Here is a 20,942-nt window from a genome sequence, read left to right as displayed (position 1 = left end):
ATATTTGAAGAGATTATAGTCAAAAACTTCCCTAACATGGGAAAGGAAACAGCTACCCAAGTCCAGGAAGCACAGAGATGCCCAAGCAGGATAAACCCAAGGAGAAACATGCCGAGACACATAGTAATCAAACTGACAAAAATTAAAGACAAATAAAAATTATTAAAAGCAATAAGGGAGGGACTTCTCTGGTGGCACAGTGGTTAAGAATCCACCTGCCAATGCAGGGGACATGTGTTTGAGCCCTGGTCCAGCAAGAGCTCACATGTCGTGGAGTAACTAAGCCTGTGCACCACAACTACTGAGCCTGCACTCTAGAGCCTGTGAGCCACAACTACTGAGCCCACGTGCCACAACTACTGAAGCCTACGCCCCTAGAGCCTGTAATCCGCAACAAGAGAAGCCACTGCAATAAGAAGCCCGTACACCGCAACAAAGAGTAGCCCCCGCTCGCTGCAACTAGAGAAAGCCCACATGCAGCAACGAAGTCCCAATGCAGCCAAAAAATAAAATAAATAAATAAAATAAATTTATTTAAGGAAAAAAAAAGCAACAACAGAAAAATAACAAATAACGTACAAGGGAACTCCCACAAGGTTAACAGCTGATTTCTCAGCAGAAACTCTACAAGCCAGAAGGGAGTGGCATGATATACTTAAAGTGATGAAAGGGAAGAACCTACAGCCAAGATTATTCTACCCGGCAAGGATCTCATTCAGATTCGATGGAGAAATCAAAAGCTTTACAGACAAGCAAAAGCTAAGAGAATTCAACACCAACAAACCAGCTCTACAACAAATGCTAAAGGAACTTCTCTAAGTGGGAAACACAAGAGATGAGAAGGACCTACGAAAACAAACCCAAAACAATTAAGAAAATGGTCATAGGAACATACATATTGATAATTACCTTAAACGTGAATGGATTAAATGCTCCAAACAAAAGACACAGGTTGCTGAATGGATACAAAAACAAGACCCATATATATGCTGTCTACAAAAGACCCACTTCAGACCTAGGGACACATACAGACTGAAAGTGAGGGGATGGAAAAAGATATTCCATGCAAATGGAAATCAAAAGAAAGCTGGAGTAGCAATACTCATATCAGATAAAATAGACTTTAAAATAAAGAATGTTACAAGAGACAAGGAAGGACACTACATAATGATCAAGGGATCAATCCAAAAAGAAGGTATAACAATTACAAATATAAATGCACCCAACAAAGGAGCACCTCAATACATAAGGCAACTGCTAACAGCTATAAAAGAGGAAATCGACAGTAACACAATAATAGTGGGGGACTTTTAACACCTTACACCAATGGATAGACCATCCAGACAGAAAATTAATAAGGAAACACAAGCTTTAAATGACACAATAGACCAGACAGATTTAATTGATAGTTATAGGACATTCCATCTGAAAACAGCAGATTACACTTTCTTCTCAAGTGCACATGGAACGTTCTCCAGGATAGATCACATCTTGGGTCACAAATCAAGCCTTGGTAAATTTAAGAAAATTGAAATCATGGCAAGCATATTTGCTGACCACAAGGCTATGAGATTAGAAATACATTAAAGGGAAAAAAATGTAAAAAACACAATCACATGGAGCCTAAACTATATGTTACTAAAAAACCAAGAGATCACTGAAGAAATCAAAGAGGAAATCAAGAAATACCTAGAGAAAAATGACAACGAAAACATGATGATCCAAAACCTGTGGAATGCAGCAAAAGCAGTTCTAAGAGGGGAGTTTATAGCAATACAATCCTACCTCAAGAAACATCTCAAATAAACAATCTAACCTTACACCTTAAGGAACTAGAGAAAGAAGAACAAATGAAACCCAAAGTTAGTAGAAGGAAAAAAATCATAAAGATCAGAGCAGAAATAAATGAAATAGAAACAAAGAAAACAATAGCAAAGATCAATAAAACTAAATGCTGGTTCTTTGCGAAGATAAACAAAATTGATAAACCTTTATCCAGACTCATCAAAAAAAAGAGGGAGAGGGCCCAAGTCAATAAAATTAGAAATGAAAAAGGAGAAGTTATAACAGACACCACAGAAATACAGAGCATCCTAAGAGACTACTACAAGAAACTCTATGCCAATAAAATGGACAATCTGGAAGATATGGACAAATTGTTAGAAAGGTATAACCTTCCAAGACTGAAAATAGAAAATATGAACAGATCTATCACAAGTAATGAAAGTGAAACTATGATTAAAAATTTTCCAACAAACAAAAGTTCAGGACCAGATGGCTTCACAGGTGAATTCTATCAAACATTTAGAGAAGAGCTAACACCCATGCTTCTCAAACTCTTCCAAAAAATTGAAGAGGAAGGAACACTCCCAAACTCATTCTCTGAGGCCACCATCACCCTGATACCTAAACCAGACAAAGATACTACAAAAATGAAAATTAAAGAACAATATCACTGATGAATATAGATGCAAAAATTCTCAACAAAATACTAGCAAACAGAATCCAACAACACATTAAAAGGATCATACACCATGATCAAGTGGGATTTATCCCAGGGATGCAAGGATTCTTCAATATACGCAAATCAATCAATGTGATACACCATATTAACAAACTGAAGAATAAAAGCCATATGATCATCTCAATAGATGCAGAAAGAGCTTCTGACAAAATTCAACACCTAATTATGATAAAAACTCTCCAGAACATGGGCATAGAGGGAACCTACCTCAACATAATAAAGGCCATATACAACAAACCCACAGCAAATATCATTCTCAATGGTGAAAAACTGAAAGTATTTCCTCTAAGATCAGGAACAAGACAAGGATGTCCACTCTTGCCACTATTATTCAACATAGCTTTGGAAGTCCTAGCCATGGCAATCAGAGAAGAAAAAGAAATAAAAGGAATCCAAATGGAAAAGAAGAAGTAAAACTGTCACTGTTTGCAGATGACATGATACCATACACAGATAATCCTAAAGATGCCACCAGAAAACTACTAGAGCTAATCAATGAATTTGGTAAAGTTGTAGGATACAACATTAATGCACAGAAATCTCTTGCATTCCTACACACTAACAACGAAAGATCAGAAAGAGAAATTAAGGAAACAATCCCATTCACTGCAACAAAAAGAATAAAATACCTAGGAATAAACCTACCCAAGGAGGTAAAAGACCTGTATGCAGGAAACTATAGGACACTGAAAAAGAAATCAAAGATGATACAAACAGATGGAGAGATAAACCATGTTCTCGGATTGGAAGAATCAGTACTGTGAAAATGACTATTCTACCCAAAGCAATCTACAGATTCAATGCAATCCCTATCAAGTTACCAATGGCATTTTTTATAGAACTAGAACAAAAAATCTTAAAATTTGTATGGAGACACAAAAGACCCCGAATAGCCAAGGCAATCTTGAGGGAAAAAACAGAGCTGGAGGAATCAGACTCCCTGACTTCAGACTATACTACAAAGCTACAGTAATCAAGACAATATGGTACTGGTACAAAAACCAGAAATGTAGATAAATGGAACAGGATAGAAAGCCCAGAGATAAACCCATGCACCTATGGTCAACTAATCTATGACAAAGGAGGCAAGGATATACAACGGAGAAAAGACAACCTCTTCAATAAGTGGTGCTAGAAAAACTGGACAGCTACATGTAAAAGAATGAAATCAGAACACTTCCTAATACCATACACAAAAATAAACTCAAAATGGATTAAAGACCTAAATGTAAGACCAGACACTCTATAACTCTTAGAGGAAAACACAGGAAGGACACTCTTTGACATAAATCACAGCAACATCTTTTTTGACCCACCCCCTAGAGTAATGGAAATAAAACCAAAAATAAACAAATGGGACCTAATGAAACTTAAAAGCTTTTGCACAGCAAAGGAAACTATAAACAAGACAAAAAGACAACCCTCAGAATGGGAGAAAATATTTGCAAATGAGTCAATGGACAAAGGATTAATATCTAAAATATATAAACGGCTCATGCAGCTCAATATCAAAAAAACAAACAACCCAAACAAAAAATGGGCAGAAGACCTAAATAGACATTTCCCCAAAGAAGACATACAGATGGCCAAGAGGCACATGAAAAGCTGCTCAACATCACTAATTATTAGAGAAATGCAAATCAAAACTACAATGAAGTATCACCTGACACCAGTTAGAATGGGTATCATCAGAAAATCTACAAACAATAAATGCTGGAGAGGGTGTGGAGAAAAGGGAACCCTCTTGCAGTGTTGGTGGGAATGTAAATTGATACAGCCACTATGGAGAACAGTATGGAGGTTCCTTAAAAAACTAAAAATAGAACTAACATATGACCCAGCAATCCCACTCCTGGGCAAATACCCAGAGAAAACCATAATTCAAAAAACACATGCACCCCAATGTTCACTGCAGCACTATTTACCATAGCCATTGAAGCAACCTAAATGCCCATTGACAGACGAAGGGATAAAGAAGATGTGGTACATATATACAACGGAATATTACTCAGCCATAAAAAGGAATGAAATTGGGTCATTTGTAGAGATGTGGATGGACCTAGAGACTGTCATACAGAGTGAAGTAAGTCAGAAAGAGAAAAACAAATATCGTATATTAATGCATATATGTGGAATCTAGAAAAATTTTACAGATGAACCGGTTTGCAAGGCAGAAATAGAGACACAGATGTAGAGAACAAACGTATAGACACCAAGGGGGGAAAGGGGGGCGGTCGGATGAATTGGGAGATTGGGATTGATGTATATACGCCAATATGTATAAAATAGATAACTAATAAAAACCTGCCATTTAAAAAATAAAATTCAAAAAAAAAATGTTAATCTCATCCAAAAACACCCTCACAGAAACGCCTAGATTAATGTTTGATCAACATCTGGGCACCGTGGCCCAGCCAAGTTGATACATAAATTTAAACAACACACAAGATAATAAAATTAATTTACAATCTTAAAAACAAAAAAAAAGGACCCACGACAAACAAAATAACAATATTTACATAAAGATAGGATCAATAACAGTGGTGCATTGTGCCGTATCAGAGACTGAGGCAGAAGGAAAATCAGTAAGTATTGAGAGTTTTGGTGCCCCCTTTCATTTTACACGGGAAGCAAGTGTTTCTCTCATCCCTAATGTTGGCCCTGGTGTCACGGTGATATTCTGGAGAGGGTCGGGATGGTTAGGGACAAAACAGGGTGGCAGAAGGCATGCAGACTTAGGAGTAGATTTCAGATCTTAGGTCTCAGATCTCCACTTTAAAGAAGAGAATTTCACCCATTTCACCCAAAGTTAAAGCCAAACCTTATAAGGCTCTACAATCTGGCCAGCAGCCCCTCAACCCTCCAATACTCTTCCTAAAGGCTTCCTTGCTTGCCTCCCTGAAACCACTGGCACTCCTTAGAGTCCCTTCACAATGCCAAGCACGCACCATCTCAGCATCTCTGCACCCTCCGTCCCTCTGCCTGGAGTCTTCGTCCCTGACATGCACGGGGCTCGTGTCTCGCCTCCTTCGAGTCTTTGCTCACGCGTCGCCTTCTCAGAGTGGCCTCTCCTGACCACACTTTTTGAGGCTAGACCCACCCTTTCACCCCTAACCCCTTCCTGCTTTATTTTTTACATTGCATCTCTCAGCCTCTAAATATTATAGAATATAATCATTTTCCGGGTTTACGGTGTCCTCTTCTCCTGCATGCTCCAATTGCATGCTCCACAAAAGCAGGATTTCTGTCTGCTTTGCTACTGGGGATGCTCAGTGCTTAGGTGAGAACGGCCACCGCATCCCTACCCAGTGGTGACTGAACAGACCCAGTAGAATGCATGGTGCAAAGGGAAAGGAGGATTGCTCTCTTTTACGGTCTAGGGCACTACTGCTACTAACAGTCAGTAAAGAAGCTTCTCCCTTAAACAAAAAGGACACTGTCCAAACTGTGAAAATTCTCACAGCTGCCCCCCTTGACCTGTTGATTGGTCTTCCTGTACACTCAGTTTTCCTTCCTCTTGAAATTCTTTATTTCCTGCAAAATCCTAAGTTAACTGCTCTCTTTTTTCAAGGGTAACTTTAATCACAACAGCCAACTCTAGAGACACAGAAAAGGCAATCGGTTATTTGTCTGCTGTTTAGCTGTAAAACTGTCTTTTCTTCTTTGACATTTTCCTTGGTTCTGTTATCACGCGTGCCTTTCTGTTCAGGGCTGAGGCAATCCGTCTGTAATCCAGTACCCTCTTGCTGACTCGGCCAAGAATGGGTCATAAGTCAGTCAGCTCGCTCACTTACACCTGATATCCCTCCTCACACTGAGTCCCTGCTTCTTTTAGCCTGGTATGCAAAGCAGCAGCTAGTCGCCTGGCGATCCCCAGGCAGCTGAAAGCCCTGTGGGTAGGGGAGACACCGAAGAAGGAAGGAGTAAACTGAACTTGACTTGAAGGTTTCCGTCCTTAGTCTTAAAGAAACAAAGGTCTTTTTTCCTAACTGCAACCTGTCCAAAGAACCTATCTTCCCATCACCCCGCATATTATAGCTATGCTGATAGTGATTAAAATTGGAACATCAAATTTATTTTTATACAGAGGGAATAATCAATATATGTACTTTTCTAATACGGCCTTAAATACTAACCCAAATTTCTTAGCTATTGATTTTTTTCCCTCTCCTACCCTAAAATGTATGTATTTTCTAATAGTTACCTGTCCATTTAATAGCAATAAGAGTATATCAATTGCCTAGGTCAGGTGTCAGTAAACTTCTGTGTATTGAGGGGCCACATAGTAGATGTTTTAGGCTTTGCAGGCCATACAGAGGTCCTATGATGGAAGGAAGTATGGCACCTTTGAGCAAAAACATCAGAGGGATTGAAGAGAGCTAAGACGTGCTAAGGAGAGCTAACATTTGTGGAGTACCTATTAGTAAGATCTAAGCACTTTACCTTGGTCCTCACAACAGTCCCAAGTGAAAGATACTACTATTATTCCCATTTCAGAGATGAAAAAACTAAGGCACAGAGAAGTAACCAATCCAAGGTTACAGAGTTAGTAAGTGGTAGAGCAGAAATAAGATTAGTCTGGAGAAGTAGGATAGGACCAGAACATGCAGTGATGCATAGGCCTAGTTAAAATTTTTTACTTTTATGATAAGAGAAAAAAGAAGTCACTGAAGTGTTATTGAAGGAGGAAAGCTGTGTGTGTGTGTGTGTGTGTGTGTGTGTGTGTGTTAACATGAACGTATTTGCATTTCAAAACAATCACTTGAACTGTAGCATGAGAACTAGTTGAAAGGATGGGAAGAGTGGATACTGAGAAACCAGTTAGGACGTAAATGCTGTTGTCTGGGCAAGAGCAAGAGGTGATGGTAGCAAGACTGGGGAGATGGCCCTGGAGAAGGACAGAGTGGATGTGTCTGAGATACACTTTGGAGAGAAAGTGGGTGAGAAGTGAGAAGAAGAGTCACGTGTCAAGGATGATGCACAGGTGCCTGGCTTGTGTCACTGGATGTGATGGTGTCATTCTCTGACGCAGAGAACACAGGAAGAGGAGCAAACCTGGGCTTGGGAAAGAAGGTCATGAATTTGAGGTATTTTGAGACATCTCCACTTGGCGATGTTAAGAAGTCAGCTGTATCTGTGGGTCTGGAGCTCAGAGAGGTCTGTGCCAGAGATCCGAATTTGGCAGCCATCTGTGACAAGTAGGAAACACGCAAATGGATGAGATCAAGTAAGGCAAGTGAGGAGTGAGAAGATTGCCTAACATGTAGTGAGGAAACCCAAGCTTTCCTTGGCCTGGATTCAGCTCTTCACACCTTTTTTCCCTTACTGATACACACCCCCTCTTCTGAAAGAGCAAAACAAGTCCAATTGTTAATCAGGAGGAGAAACATATCAAGAAAACTTAGACGGAGAACACCCAGAAAGTAACTTGCCAAATAACGTTCCCAAAAGCTTGTAAGAATTACTTCAGTTTCTGCAGGAGCTTTTGTTACAGATATGGAATAACTTGAGCATTCAGAGAGGTGGACTCTTTTTTCAAGTTATGATTCCCAGAGCTATTATTTCATCCATAGCCTGCTACGCGTTGCACATTCACCAAGGAAAAATACACACCTAGCCCTTACACCATCTATTCATGCTATTATTAAAATAGCTCTGGAGCAGATACTTATCTAATATGAGAATTTTCATGAGATAAAAATCTGAACTTTAAAAAAAAGCAAAACAAACTCTTTTAGTTCATTAGCCATTGAGGATGAATGTTTCCATCTAAGTTCATTAGCGAAGCTTCTTTCTCGTTCTGACGGGGAATTGTGCAGTAACTGAGCAACGCGGTGATGAATACGAGAGGGGAGCCGGATCAGCCAGGCCAGTATCTCTGGACTGTTCAACCAGCAGTATCAATAGAGCAAATCATTATAACTCCAGTTTTGTGACAATCTGGTTGCGTCTGTTAAGAGTGTATGTAGGGCTTCCCTGGTGGCGCAGTGGTTAAGAATCCGCCTGCCAATGCAGAGGACATGGATTCGAGCCCTCGTCCGGGAAGATCCCACATGCCGCGGAGCAACTAAGCCCTTGCGCCACAACTACTGAAGCCCTGCGCGCCTAGAGCCTGTGAGCCACAACTACTGAGCCTACGTGCCACAACTACTGAAGCCCGTGCGCCTAGAGCCCAGGCTCCGCAACAAGAGAAGCCACCGCACTGAGAAGCCCGCGCACCGCAACGAAGAGTAGCCCCTGCTCGCCGCAACTAGAGAAAGCCCGTGCACAGCAATAAAGACCCAACTCAGCCACAAATAAATTAATTTAATAAATTTAAAAAGAAAAGAGCGTACGTAGAGTGAGTCAGGCACATCCCAGCAGGAAACAGGAAACAGATGGCTCACTCAAATTAGGATAGTCCAAATAGGTCGATTAAAGGGACTCTTTACAAAAGTGTGGGAAGCATAGAGGAAAGTGTCGAGGACAGTGCTGTATCCTGGGGCCTGAAGGGACGTGTGAGAGAATAGTTAACAAAACCCAGAAAGAGGAACGCAAAAACGTTTTGTGGAGAAGGTCACCTTGAGAGGATCTGTGATCTTTGATGGAGGGACACAGCCCAGCTCTAAGCGATCCTGCAGGGAGGCAACCAGCAAAGTAAATACCCTGAATGTTCTATCCTTGCTGGGGACCCCATCAGCCAAGAGCTGATTCAGGCCATGCAGGTCAGGGCCTCCTGGGGCAGAAAGCAGGGTGGAAAAGGGTGGGGAGGAACTGGAGAGAGAAACAAAAGACAGCAGCACAAAGAGGAGGACTGGCAAATAAATAACTAAAATCAGTGGATAGAAGTTACAGGAGCGGGGGTGGCAGTGATTTTCATATAAGGAAGCCCAAGAGGCTGGCTCAGAAAGTCACAGGTTAGTTTTATGTGTCCATAATAATATGGCAAGAGCAATGCTAAAACCAGTGGAAGTGATCAGACTAAAGGTGGGTGACTACCTCTTGGAAATTTTATAGAAGTTAAGCAGAACCACATTACTGCTAAGGAGCCTTTCAGAGATGTGTACTATGATTCTCTATTGGTTGAAAAGAAAGTCAGGTAAAGTTAACATCTTGGCAGAAGTACTGAAAGAAACGTGTAGATTTTCTTTGCTTTTAGTAAAATGGATATTTGAAAACCCATAACCAAACTGAAAAATCCCTGTGTGTAAAAATATTCATCACAGCAAAGAGCAAAATGCTGGGCCAAGCTTCATTTCTAACAGGTGGGGAATAGTTAAGAAAATTACAGTATGTTTGTCAATACAACATTGTGCAGGATCAAATAATTATAAATAAACAATTATAAATACAAGAAATCACGAAACAGCATGGAAAATGAATACAATATAATGTTACGTAAAAAAAAGCAGGATTTGAGCAGTGCACTCAGCGGCCCCGCGGACCTGTCTCTGGCTTCAGTAGTGTTTGGACGGAACAGACGCAGGGACCACGCCCTTGCTCCAGCCTCTGGGCACCCTCAAACCTTTTCTCGGGTCACAACCTTCCGAATCGGCCACTCAGCGGTCCTCGGCCACTGGGACCGGCCAACACCATTTTTGGAGGATAACTCCTTACTACCGATCAACCACGAGCTCCTAGATTCGTCAGAATTATTCCACCGAGGTGGAGGCCACTGTCCCCGGCCTGGTCAACGTGCATCTGCAAGCCTCTGACACCTACCTCGCTCTGGGCTTCGATTTCAACCACGACGATGTGGCTCCGGAGGGCATGGACCGCTTTTTCCGTGAATAGGCTGAGAAGTGCGAGGGCCTAAGCGTCTCTTGAAAATGCAGAACCAGCATGGCGGCGGTGCCCTCTTCCAGGACGTGCAGAAGCTGTGTCAAGATGAATGGGGTAAAACCCAGGACGCTGTGGAGGCCGCCATTCTCGGGGAGAAGAACCTGAACCAGGCCCTTTCCCACCTGCAGGCCCTGGGTTCTGCCCCTGCAGACCCCACCTCTGTGACTTCCCGGAGAGCCGCTTCCTAGAAGAGCAGGTAAAACTCATCAAGAAGATGGGCAAGCACCTGTGCAGGCTGGCTGGTCCCCAGGCTGGGCTGGGCCAGTATCTTTGAAAAAAAAAATGATACAAATGAACTTATTTATAAAAGAGAAACAGACACACAGACATAGAAAACAAATTTAGGTTTCCAAAGGGGAAAGGGGAGGGAAGGGATAAATTAGGAGTTTGGGATTAACATATGCACACTACTATATATAAAACAGATAATCAACAAGGACCTACGGTATAGCACAGGGAACTCTACTCAATAATCTGTAATAAGCTATATGGCAAAAAGAATCTAAAAAAGAATGGATATATGTATATGTATAACTGAATCACTTTGCTGTACACCTGAAACTAACACAACATTGTAAATCAACTATATTCTAATATAAACTAAAAATTAAATTTAAAAAAATCTTTATCAGAAATTAGCAATCAGAGCCAGAGCTAGAACATGAGAGTTTTCGAAACAGTCCTGAGATTCAGATGTGCTAGCTATTCTGTGCTTCTTTAAAAGGCCAGATCCCAAGAATATCAGTCTTCTCAGTGGAAGTTGTCTTTTTATTAAAGTTGATGTCCATTTAAATGTAAATGTTTGAGTTATTACTAGAAAGAGTATGTCTAATATCTCAGATTGTAGGTAGCAATCTCTCCCCAAAGCCACGTGACTGGAGATATTTCCTGATGAACAGGGATATCCTAATTCAAACAAATTGTAGATTTCAGGAACTGTTTTCATGAACAGCTTAGCTTACTCTCTATGACCTGGAACAATGCCCATTTGGAGATGTCAGCATAAAATGAGAAGTATTATACCACTTTCCACTGTACCTTTGGCTTGTGTATGCAAAGGACTTTTTCACTAAAAGCCTGTAAAGCAAGTCACTTACTTTCCTATGTTTCTCATTCTTCACGATTATCACATAAGATGTTTGAAAATATTAAGTAATAATATTATTTGAAGACTCTAAATGTCAAGTGCCCAAATTTACCCGATTTCTTTTTTTCCCCAGCTTTACTGAGATATTATTGACATATAAGCTTAAGATATACAACATGATGATTTGATACCTGTATAAATTGCAAAATGTTTTTCACACTAAGGTTGGTTAACACTTCTGTACCCTGCCATAATTACCATTTTTTGTGTGTGATCCCTGATTTTTTATTTATTTTTTATTTTTCGCTAGCAGAGTTGCATTCCTTTCAGGAGGCTCCAGCAGAGAATCTGTTCCCTTGCCTTTTCAGCTTCAGAAAAGAGCTTACTGGAATAAGCTAAGTGCTAGGATAGACCCCCCCTGTCTCAGCTTGGATTGTATGCACACCTACGCACAAATCACTGTACCCAGGAGAAACTGTTACTCTTCCAAGGCTGGCCTGGCTAACATTTCTACCTCTGGAGCCAGTGAGCAGCTTTAACTCCATCTGAGCTACATAATGTAATACTTGAAGGGAGTAGCTCTCCAGCTGTAGGACTAAACACTGGTCACGCAAAAACAAGCAAGCACAAAAAACCAGCTGTCAGATTCACAGAGATTAAGAGAAAACACATTCACATTTTTGCTACACTGTCAACCAGGCTGCTGATCCAAGGGTTACTGAGTACTGAGCACCAGGTGCTGCGAAAGATGCAAAGATAAGCAAGACAAAGCCCTACTCTTTAGTAGCAATCGTCCAAAGCTTTGCTTTCAAACTTTAGTGTGAATAAGGTTCCCTAGGGAACTTGTTTAAAATGCAGGTTCTGGGCTCTCTTCCAGACTTGTTAAATGAATTTTTGGCCCTGGGGTCTGAGAATCTTCATTGTTTTAAAGCAGGTGATTCGAATACAGGTGATCTCTGAACAATACTTTGAGAAACACGTGTATGGGAGGTGTCAGCAAATACACACAAAAAATGATGATACAAGGGAGAAGTGGAAATTCTTGAGAGTTTCAAATCGTGTGCTCCAAGGGTAAAGCAAGCAGGGCTTAGTCTCAGCTGTGAGAGATGAATGAAGATTTGGTGGCCATAAAGAGATATATTTTGGTTTTTAATAAGCAGATGAAAGAGCAAGGCATTCTAAGCGAAGCAAACAGTGTGAGTCAAAGCACAGACCCCTAGGGCCCTCAGTTATCCTTTTTAGAGAGTGGTCTGAATAGGATAAAAATTGCATTCTTGGTAGTAGGCTATAAAAATAACTTAATGCCACTGAATTTGTACACTTAGAAATGGTTAAATGGTAAATTTTGTTATGTCTATTTTACTTTTTTTTTAAAAGTAACTTAAGACCTATTGGTGGGGGGATTCTATCTATATTATAGAAATTTGGTTTGCATCTGGAAGCCTCGATGGTTGGAACCCTCTCAACACTTAAAACACAGCAAGTGATCATGGTCTTTTTTTTTTTTTTCTAAGTATTAATTTATTTATTTGGCTGCTCCAGGTCTTAGTTGCGGCATGCAGGCTCTTCGATGCAGCATGTGGGCTCTAGTTCCCTGACCAGGGATCGAACCCAGACCCCCTGCATTGGGAGCACGGAGTCTTAACCGCTGGGCCACCAGGGAAGTCCCCAGGGTCATGGTCTTTATCAGCAGGAATGTTGTGCAAATATTTGCTCCCTGCTTAGACTCAGTCATCAGAAAGGATGGGGGGCCCTGGCACCGGGGCAGGATTCTGGAGGCTCCGGCTCTGCCAGCTGTAGACCTTCTGGCAGAGGTCCTGGGGGGAGGGGCAGGGCATCCAGGGCAGTGAAAGGCACTTGGGGGTTCAGGGAAGCAACTGCTTTACCAACTGAAATGCAAGTGTTCCAATATTTTCAGAACTGGTCTGACTGTATCAGTGTAAACTGGCTGAACACCAACAATATTCCTGGGTGTTTTGGGCCTTGTGTTCTATTTCCAGCACCCATTTAGCTGCAGGAAAGCTTAAAAAGAAGGCTGGATTTGTCTTTGCCTAGCGTATCTTACAGAGATGGATCCCCCTCTACAGTTTCACGTTTCCTCTTCTCCAGCCTTTCTACCTGCCACTGAGGCCCATACGCACACTCCCAGGCGCCCAGTTCCCACGAGGATACCTCAGCACCAACACCTGAATGTGCTTCAGGTTCTTCCCAAGGCCCCAGATCGGTCCTTCAGCATCTCCCTGACACACCTACCCAAGCTCTTCCCTTATGTCAACGTGCCCGACAACCCACCCAAGAAACAGACCTGATAAGTCAAGACGAAGACTTGTGCTTCTGATGACGACCTGTGCAGGCCTTTTTTGTCCAGAGCGGTAGACACATCCCTGTTGCTGTCATTTCCAGGAGGACGGTTGGTGGGGTCAGGAGCTACTTTTGAGAATAGAGTCGTGTGACATCGCTCATCTCTTAAAGCACGTCATGAGGGTTTCCACTCGCGGATGACACTTAGTACAGCTACCCCTCAAATATCTCTGCCCAAAGGAGGCAGGATGGGGGCTTCCCTGGTGGCGCAGTGGTTAGGAATCTGCCTGCCAATGCAGGGGACACGGGTTCGAGCCCTGGTCTGAGAAGATCCCACATGCCGCGGAGCAACTGGGCCCGTGAGCCACAACTGCTGAGCCTGCGCGTCTGGAGCCTGTGCTCCGCAACGGGAGAGGCCGCGATAGTGAGAGGCCCGCGCACCGCGATGAAGAGGGGCCCCCGCTTGCCACAACTAGAGAAAGCCCTCGCACAGAAACGAAGACCCAACACAGCCAAAAAAAAAAAAAAACAAAATTAATTAATTTAAAAAAAAAAGGAGGCAGGATGACTAAGTAAAATAACATTCACCAGGAATCCCAGAACTCCAGTGACTGCAACCTCATTTTACATGATCTCAAATGTGTCAGTATGTGCTCTGTCTCTAACCCCTTTCCTTTCCCACACTCTCTCTTAGGCAATGAAACAATGGAATTAAAAAGGTGAAGTCACCAGATGCAATCAGGTATCCTGAATTGGAACTTGGAACAGAAAAAGGATATTAGTGGGAAAATTAGTAAAAATGCAAATAGATTTCTGTAGTTAATAGTATTGTACCAATGTTAATTTTTTAACTTTGACAAACATAGTATGTTATATAAGATACTAACATTAAGGGGAAGCTGGGCGAAATGTACATAGGAACTCTCTGTACTATCTTTGCAACTTTTTTGTCAATCTAAAATTATTCCAAAATAAGAAGTTTATTTTTAAGAAAGATCAACAAGGAAGAGAATCTAGTCCATCATTAGATTCTATTCAAAGAATGACTGCATTCCAATGATACCACTAATACCCTCGGTGTAAAATCTTCCTCCAGGTCATTCAAAGCAAGGCAAACTGGCATTCTGGTGTTTTAGCAACAGTCCACAGTGCATAATTGTTAAAAACATTGCACAAAAAAGCAGTCTGAAAAACAATTACAATAAAACACTAAAACATTTTAAAGAAAATATGTTTATATTGATTTAGATTATAGATATGAAGAGAAAAATTAACCCCAATAGTTGATTTACTTTTGAGAACATCTGTGGATTTCATCAAACTGTGCTTGAAGTACCTCCAGGAATGAGACCAGGGAAAGGAGGGGAAATGTATACGTTTGACTCTATATACTTTTGTACTGCATGACTTTGAATTTTCATTTTCATTTTTTTACAATGAAAATGTATTATTTTTATAATTGTTTAAACAAAGATTTTTTTTTTCAGTAGCAGGTTATGTATCATGTGGAAGAGATAGCTATGTTTGAAATGGAACACCAGCGACAATTATAACTATAAAATAAGAGAAATGCAGTAATCAAAAAGAAAGAAAAAGAGGGAAGGAAGTTTGCTAGAGAACACATCCAAGATGTTCACGGTGCTTATTACATATAAGATGAATTTTTTCACTTCTGTATTTTGTTTTTTATGATCAATGTGTGTTTTTTCATAATTAGTAAAATTTTTTTAATTAAAATTACAACCTATACATACATGTATTTATCAAATTTTTGGTACATATATTATGACACATGCTCCTACGTGGCTCTTTACACTTGAGTAAATGGCAAATTTCAGAATATGAATCATAAACTAGCTTCAGAAAAAATTCCTATATCAAAAAAAAAAAAATAGGCCTCAAGACCTTGGCCATTGATGCCTAATTGGTTTAGCTTCCTTTTCAAAGTTATTTAGAAAAAATATTTAGCTGTGTACAAGGGCTGCTTTCCAAAATTCTAGAAGTAATGCTCAGGGAGATGCTGTTTGAATATTCCTGTGAAGTGTCTGAAACCAAACATTTGCTAAGTATTTTCAAAAGAAGAACTTCAAACCTCTGGTTTTCTCTCCCTGTGGTTTCTTCTCTCATCTCCCCTTGAATATCCTTGAGACACCACAAACAAAACAAGCCCCAAGTCAAATCCAACCTCTTAGCTCCTTCCCATTCCCAAAATTCTCCTCCTCCAACCTTGCCCTGGAATTAAAACAGGGCTTGATTCTCTCCAGAAATAACTGATTCTCTCCAGTTAGATCTGGAGGGGATTTTACTTCCCCTACCCTAGGAAAGCACTGGAGCAAGAGAGTTGCATTCTCAGAGGTAAGGGGAACATAAACGCCAGGCAGGAGAAGGAGGAAACTCTCAGGGAAAGCAGTGTGGCAGCAAGAGCCCCCTGGAGCAGAGGAGAGAGAGATTAGCAGCTCAAGTGAGTGTAAACTTTGGAAGGATATTTAAAGGGGATTTTTAGGAAAGTCCGCCTTGTAATGTGCTGCATCCCCCAGCCCTACCCCAGCACGGCACTCCACCCTTAGTCCCAAAGTCTCTAAAAAACCTGAGTCCTCCATTTATTGTCTGTATGGCCTTGGGCAAATCAGTGTACCTCTCTGTTTATTGATTTGCTCATCTGTAAAATGGGTCTATGACTGCACCTACTTTATAAGGGATGTTATCAGGATTACCTGAATTAATCCTATTCCATAACTCAAGCAACGCCTGACTACACTGTAAGAGCTACATAGCTATGTATGTCAGCTACTGTTCTTCTGGGCCCCCATAGTCCAACTAAAGCTGCTTTTAATGTACCCTGAGCAGACGGGCTCAGAAGTAACCCTGTAGAATTTGAGCTACTATTTCAGGTTGGGTGACACTGCCTACCCAGTCTCCTGATCTCTCCTTGCTCCCAACCTTAAGCAGCACCAAGTGCGGTTGCTCCATCTTTGATTTATGTATTTATTTTTAAAGTCTTTATTGAATTTGTTACAATATTGTTTCTGTTTTATGTTTTGGTTTTTTGGCCGTGAGGCATGTGGGATCTTAGCTCCCCGACCAGGGATCGGATCGAACCCACAACTCCTGCATTGGAAGGTGAAGTCTTAACCACTGGACAACCAAGGAAGTCCCGCTCCGTCTTTTAAAATGTCTCCATCCTCTCCTCTCCAATGCCTTAATTGATTCACTGACTCTTGCTTAGATGGCTGCAATAGCTACCAACTTGTTCTTCCTTTTCTCGGGACCTTCTAGGCTTGATGTCCTTCAAAATGGTGCTAGAGATTCTCTAGAATACAGATCTGTGCGCATCACTCCCCAGTTTAAACCCGTTTGAGCATGTCAACAGTCACTGTTTTCAACTCAACCTCTGATCCTTAAGTCCTGCTATTTTCCACCCACCTACGTCATCATTGTCAGTAAACATTTTGCACTAGCATGACTCCAGGCTTTTCCATGTGTTCTCTCTTTTCTATGGATTGATCTTCTTATTATTCTTTAACTAATAAGTTGCTATTTACCTTCAAGACACTAATAAAAAATTTCCCTTCTGTGTATATTCTTTCTCAGCAACCCTAGGCAAAACTCGTCATTTCTTCCTCTCTGCTTCCATTTCACTTGGTACATAGCCCTGCCTTTGCACTTAACCGGCTGTGCTGGAATTGTGTGTTTATGGTCCTGTCTTTCTCAGTGACAGAGACGGTGACTCATTCCTTGCTGGCCAGAACCGTGCCCACATGCCTGGCACATCAAAGATGTTTAATAACAGTGTGATGAGTGGATGAATGAATAAATGAGTGGATCAGGATAACACCCCAGGTGACATCTACATTGGTAGGAGAGTAAATACAGTTAAAAAAAAAAAAAAAAAAGGTAGCAAGTAGTATACAGGATCCACCAATAGCCTTGTGACTTTGGGTACATTTATTATTCTTTGTGCCTCAGTTTCCTCATCTACAAAATGGCAACAATAAACCTTCATGGTTGTGTGATGATTAATTCATTAATAAACGTAAAGTGCTTAGAAGAGTGCCTGCCATATAGTAAGCACTCTATGTGCATTAGCTGCTGTTGTTTTTTTGTCGTTTATGGAGAGAGAATCAGTGTAAACTCCATTAGAAAGAGGGACTATGTCCTGACTTATTTAATTCCTAACATCTGCTACAATGCTTCATATAGAACAGGAACTCAATAAAGATTTTTGAACAAATATCAAAATAATAAAAAAAGGAACAAAAGAGAAAGGAATGAAAAAAAACCAAACAAACAAACCAAAAAGGGCAAATGGGAATGCATCTGGCACAAAGATACTGCTAAGTCACCTTAGTTCTTCACCACTGGGCTAGATGATAAGGTGTACTTGGAGTCCCTGAATCTTTCCTTTAACCCTCATGAGAACTTTGACTCTGTCCACCTCAGTCAGAGTGTTTTTTTAAAAGACAGTGATGGGGAGGGACTTCCCTGGCGGTCTAGTGGTTAAGACCCGGAGCTTCCACTGCAGGGGCCATGGGTTCAATCCCTGGTTGGGGAACTAAGATCCCTCATGCCCCTAGGTGCGGCCAAAAAAAAAAGACAGTGAGGGGGAAAGGGATACCGCATACAGGGAATGATTTAACGACAAGACATTAAGAGCCAGGAAAGCCTGTGTTTTCTTCTGCAGCCCACGAAATCATGACCTGCTGCAGCCACATTTTCTGATCCTCAGCTTGATCTATAAAAATCAAACTCTAAGTACTTGCATGCCTGCCTGCAACCAGGCTATGTGATCATGACTTCAACCATCACTTGTCACCCGCATTGCAGGAACAAAGTCAGAATGTAAGGGTATTGGGACTTCCCTGGTGGCACACTGGTTAAGAATCCGCCTGCCAAGGCAGGGGACATGGGTTCGAGCCCTGGTCCGGGAAGATCCCACATGCCGCGGAGCAACTAAGCCTGTGCGCCACAACTACTTAGCTTACGCTCTAGAGCCCGCAAGCCACAACTACTGAGCCCACGTGCCACAACCACTGAAGCCCGCGCGCCTAGAGCCCATGCTCCACAACAAGAGAAGCCACCGCAGTGAGAAGCCCGCGCACCGCAACCAAGAGTAGCCCCCACTCGCCGCAACTACAGAAAGCCCGTGTGCAACAACAAAGACCCAATGCAGCCAAAAATAAATTAAAACAAAAAATAATAACTTTCAATTTAAAAAAAAAATGTAAGGGTATTGTCTTAGTTTACACTACTATACCAAATCACCATAGACTGGGTGATTTGACAACAGAAATTTACTTCTCACAGTTCTAGAGGCTGGAAGTCTGAGATCAGGCCGGCATGGTTAGGTTCTGGTGAGAACCCGCTTCTGGGTTACAGACTGTTGTCCTCTCCTCATATCTTCATAGGGCAGAAGGAGAGCCAGCTCTCTGGCCTCTTCTTATATAAGAAGAGCCTTCATCATGAGGGCTCCACCCTTATGACCTAACTACATCCCAAAGGCCCTACCTCCAAAAACTATCGCATTGTTATTAGGGTTTCAATATATGAGTTGGGGTGGGAGGTGGATATAAACATTCAGTCCATTGCAGGTGATTTGTTTCTTTATGTGTGGGGAGGAGGGGCAAAACTTCATCTCTCCCCATCTTAGGTTCTTAGGTTTTCAGCTGGGGCTCTTTAGCAAAAAGACAGATTAATAAGGGAAAAACAGGGCTTCCCTGGTGGCGCAGTGGTTGAGAATCTGCCTGCCAATGCAGGGGACACAGGTTCGAGCCCTGGTCTGGGAAGATCCCACATGCCGCGGAGCAACTAGGCCCGTGAGCCACAACTACTGAGCCTGCGCGTCTGGAGCCTGTGCTCCGCAACAAGAGAGGCCGCGACAGTGAGAGGCCCGCGCACCGCGATGAAGAGTGGCCCCCGCTCGCCGCAACTAGAGAAAGCCCTCGCACAGAAACGAAGACCCAACACAGCCTAAATAAATAAATTAATTAATATTAAAAAAAATGGAGTATCATTAATAATAACTAAGTATTAAATGCTTATTAAAAAATAAGGGATCCATCGACAGATGAATGGATAAAGAAGATGTGGCACATATATACAATGGAATATTACTCAGCCATAAAAAGAAATGAAATGGAGGTATTTGTAATGAGGTGGATGGAGTTAGAGTCTGTCATACAGAGTGAAGTAAGTCAGAAAGAGAAAAACAAATACAGTATGCTAACACACATATACGGAATCTAAGGGGAAAAAAAAAAAAAAAAGGCCATGAAGAACCTAGTGGCAAGACGGGAATAAAGACACAGACCTACTAGAGAATGGACTTGAGGATATGGGGAGGGGGTGGGGTGAGATGTGACAGGGTAAGAGAGTGTCATGGACATATATACACTACCAAATGTAAAATAGATAACTAGTGGGAAGCAGCCGCATAGCACAGGGAGATCAGCTCGGTGCTTTGTGACCACCTAGAGGGATGGGATGGGGAGGGTGGGAGGGAGGGAGATGCAAGAGGGAAGAGAAATGGGAACATATTGTATATGTATAACTGATTCACTTTGTTATAAAGCAGAAGCTAACACACCATTGTAAGGCAATTATACTTCAATAAAGATGTTAAAAAAAAAAAAAAAAGACCCAACAGCTAGGAAGTGGCAGTTAGGACATAAACTCATGTCTCTTACAATCCAAAGCCAATACAATACAGAGTGCCATCCCCAAACATTTTGATGAGGATGTCATGCTTTAAGTTAAAACATTTCAGTATTCAATAAACTGAGGAGTGACATAGTTTACCTGGAAAAGAATTCTTGGAAAAAAAGTAAATGGGGGGCTTCCCTGGTGGTGCAGTGGTTAAGAATCCGCCTGCCAATGCAGGGGACAAGGGTTCGAGCCCTGGTCCGGGAAGATCCCACATGCCGCGGAGCAACGAAGCCCGGGCGCCACAACTACTGAGCCTGTGCTCTAGAACCTGCGAGCCACAACTACTGAAGCCCGCGTGCCTAGAGCCCCTGCTCCGCAACAAGAGAAGCCACCTCAATGAGAAGCCCGTGCACCGCAACGAAGAGTAGCCCCCCTCGCCGCAACTAGAGAAAGCCTGCGCGCAGCAACGAAGACCCAACGTAGCCAAAAATAAATAAATAAAATAAATAAATAAATTTTTAAAAATCAAGAAAAAAAAAAAATAAGGGAAAAACAGTTTATTAATGT

General features: G+C 41.7%; 1 pseudogene across 1 annotated transcript; it reads left to right on the top strand.

The window, feature by feature from the left end:
• The first annotated feature begins 7,406 nt into the window (after positions 1 to 7,406).
• On the top strand, positions 7,407 to 12,013 carry LOC309661483 (ferritin light chain pseudogene; annotated as a pseudogene). The gene is made up of 3 exons: positions 7,407 to 7,464; positions 7,557 to 7,681; positions 10,145 to 12,013. The product of its transcript is annotated as a ferritin light chain pseudogene (transcript).
• The last annotated feature ends 8,929 nt before the right edge of the window (positions 12,014 to 20,942 follow it).

Source organism: Balaenoptera physalus (assembly GCF_965194825.1).
Source record: "Balaenoptera physalus genome assembly, chromosome: 5".
Classification (NCBI taxonomy): Eukaryota; Metazoa; Chordata; class Mammalia; order Artiodactyla; family Balaenopteridae; genus Balaenoptera; species Balaenoptera physalus.
This window is presented reverse-complemented; position numbering and strand designations above follow the sequence as displayed.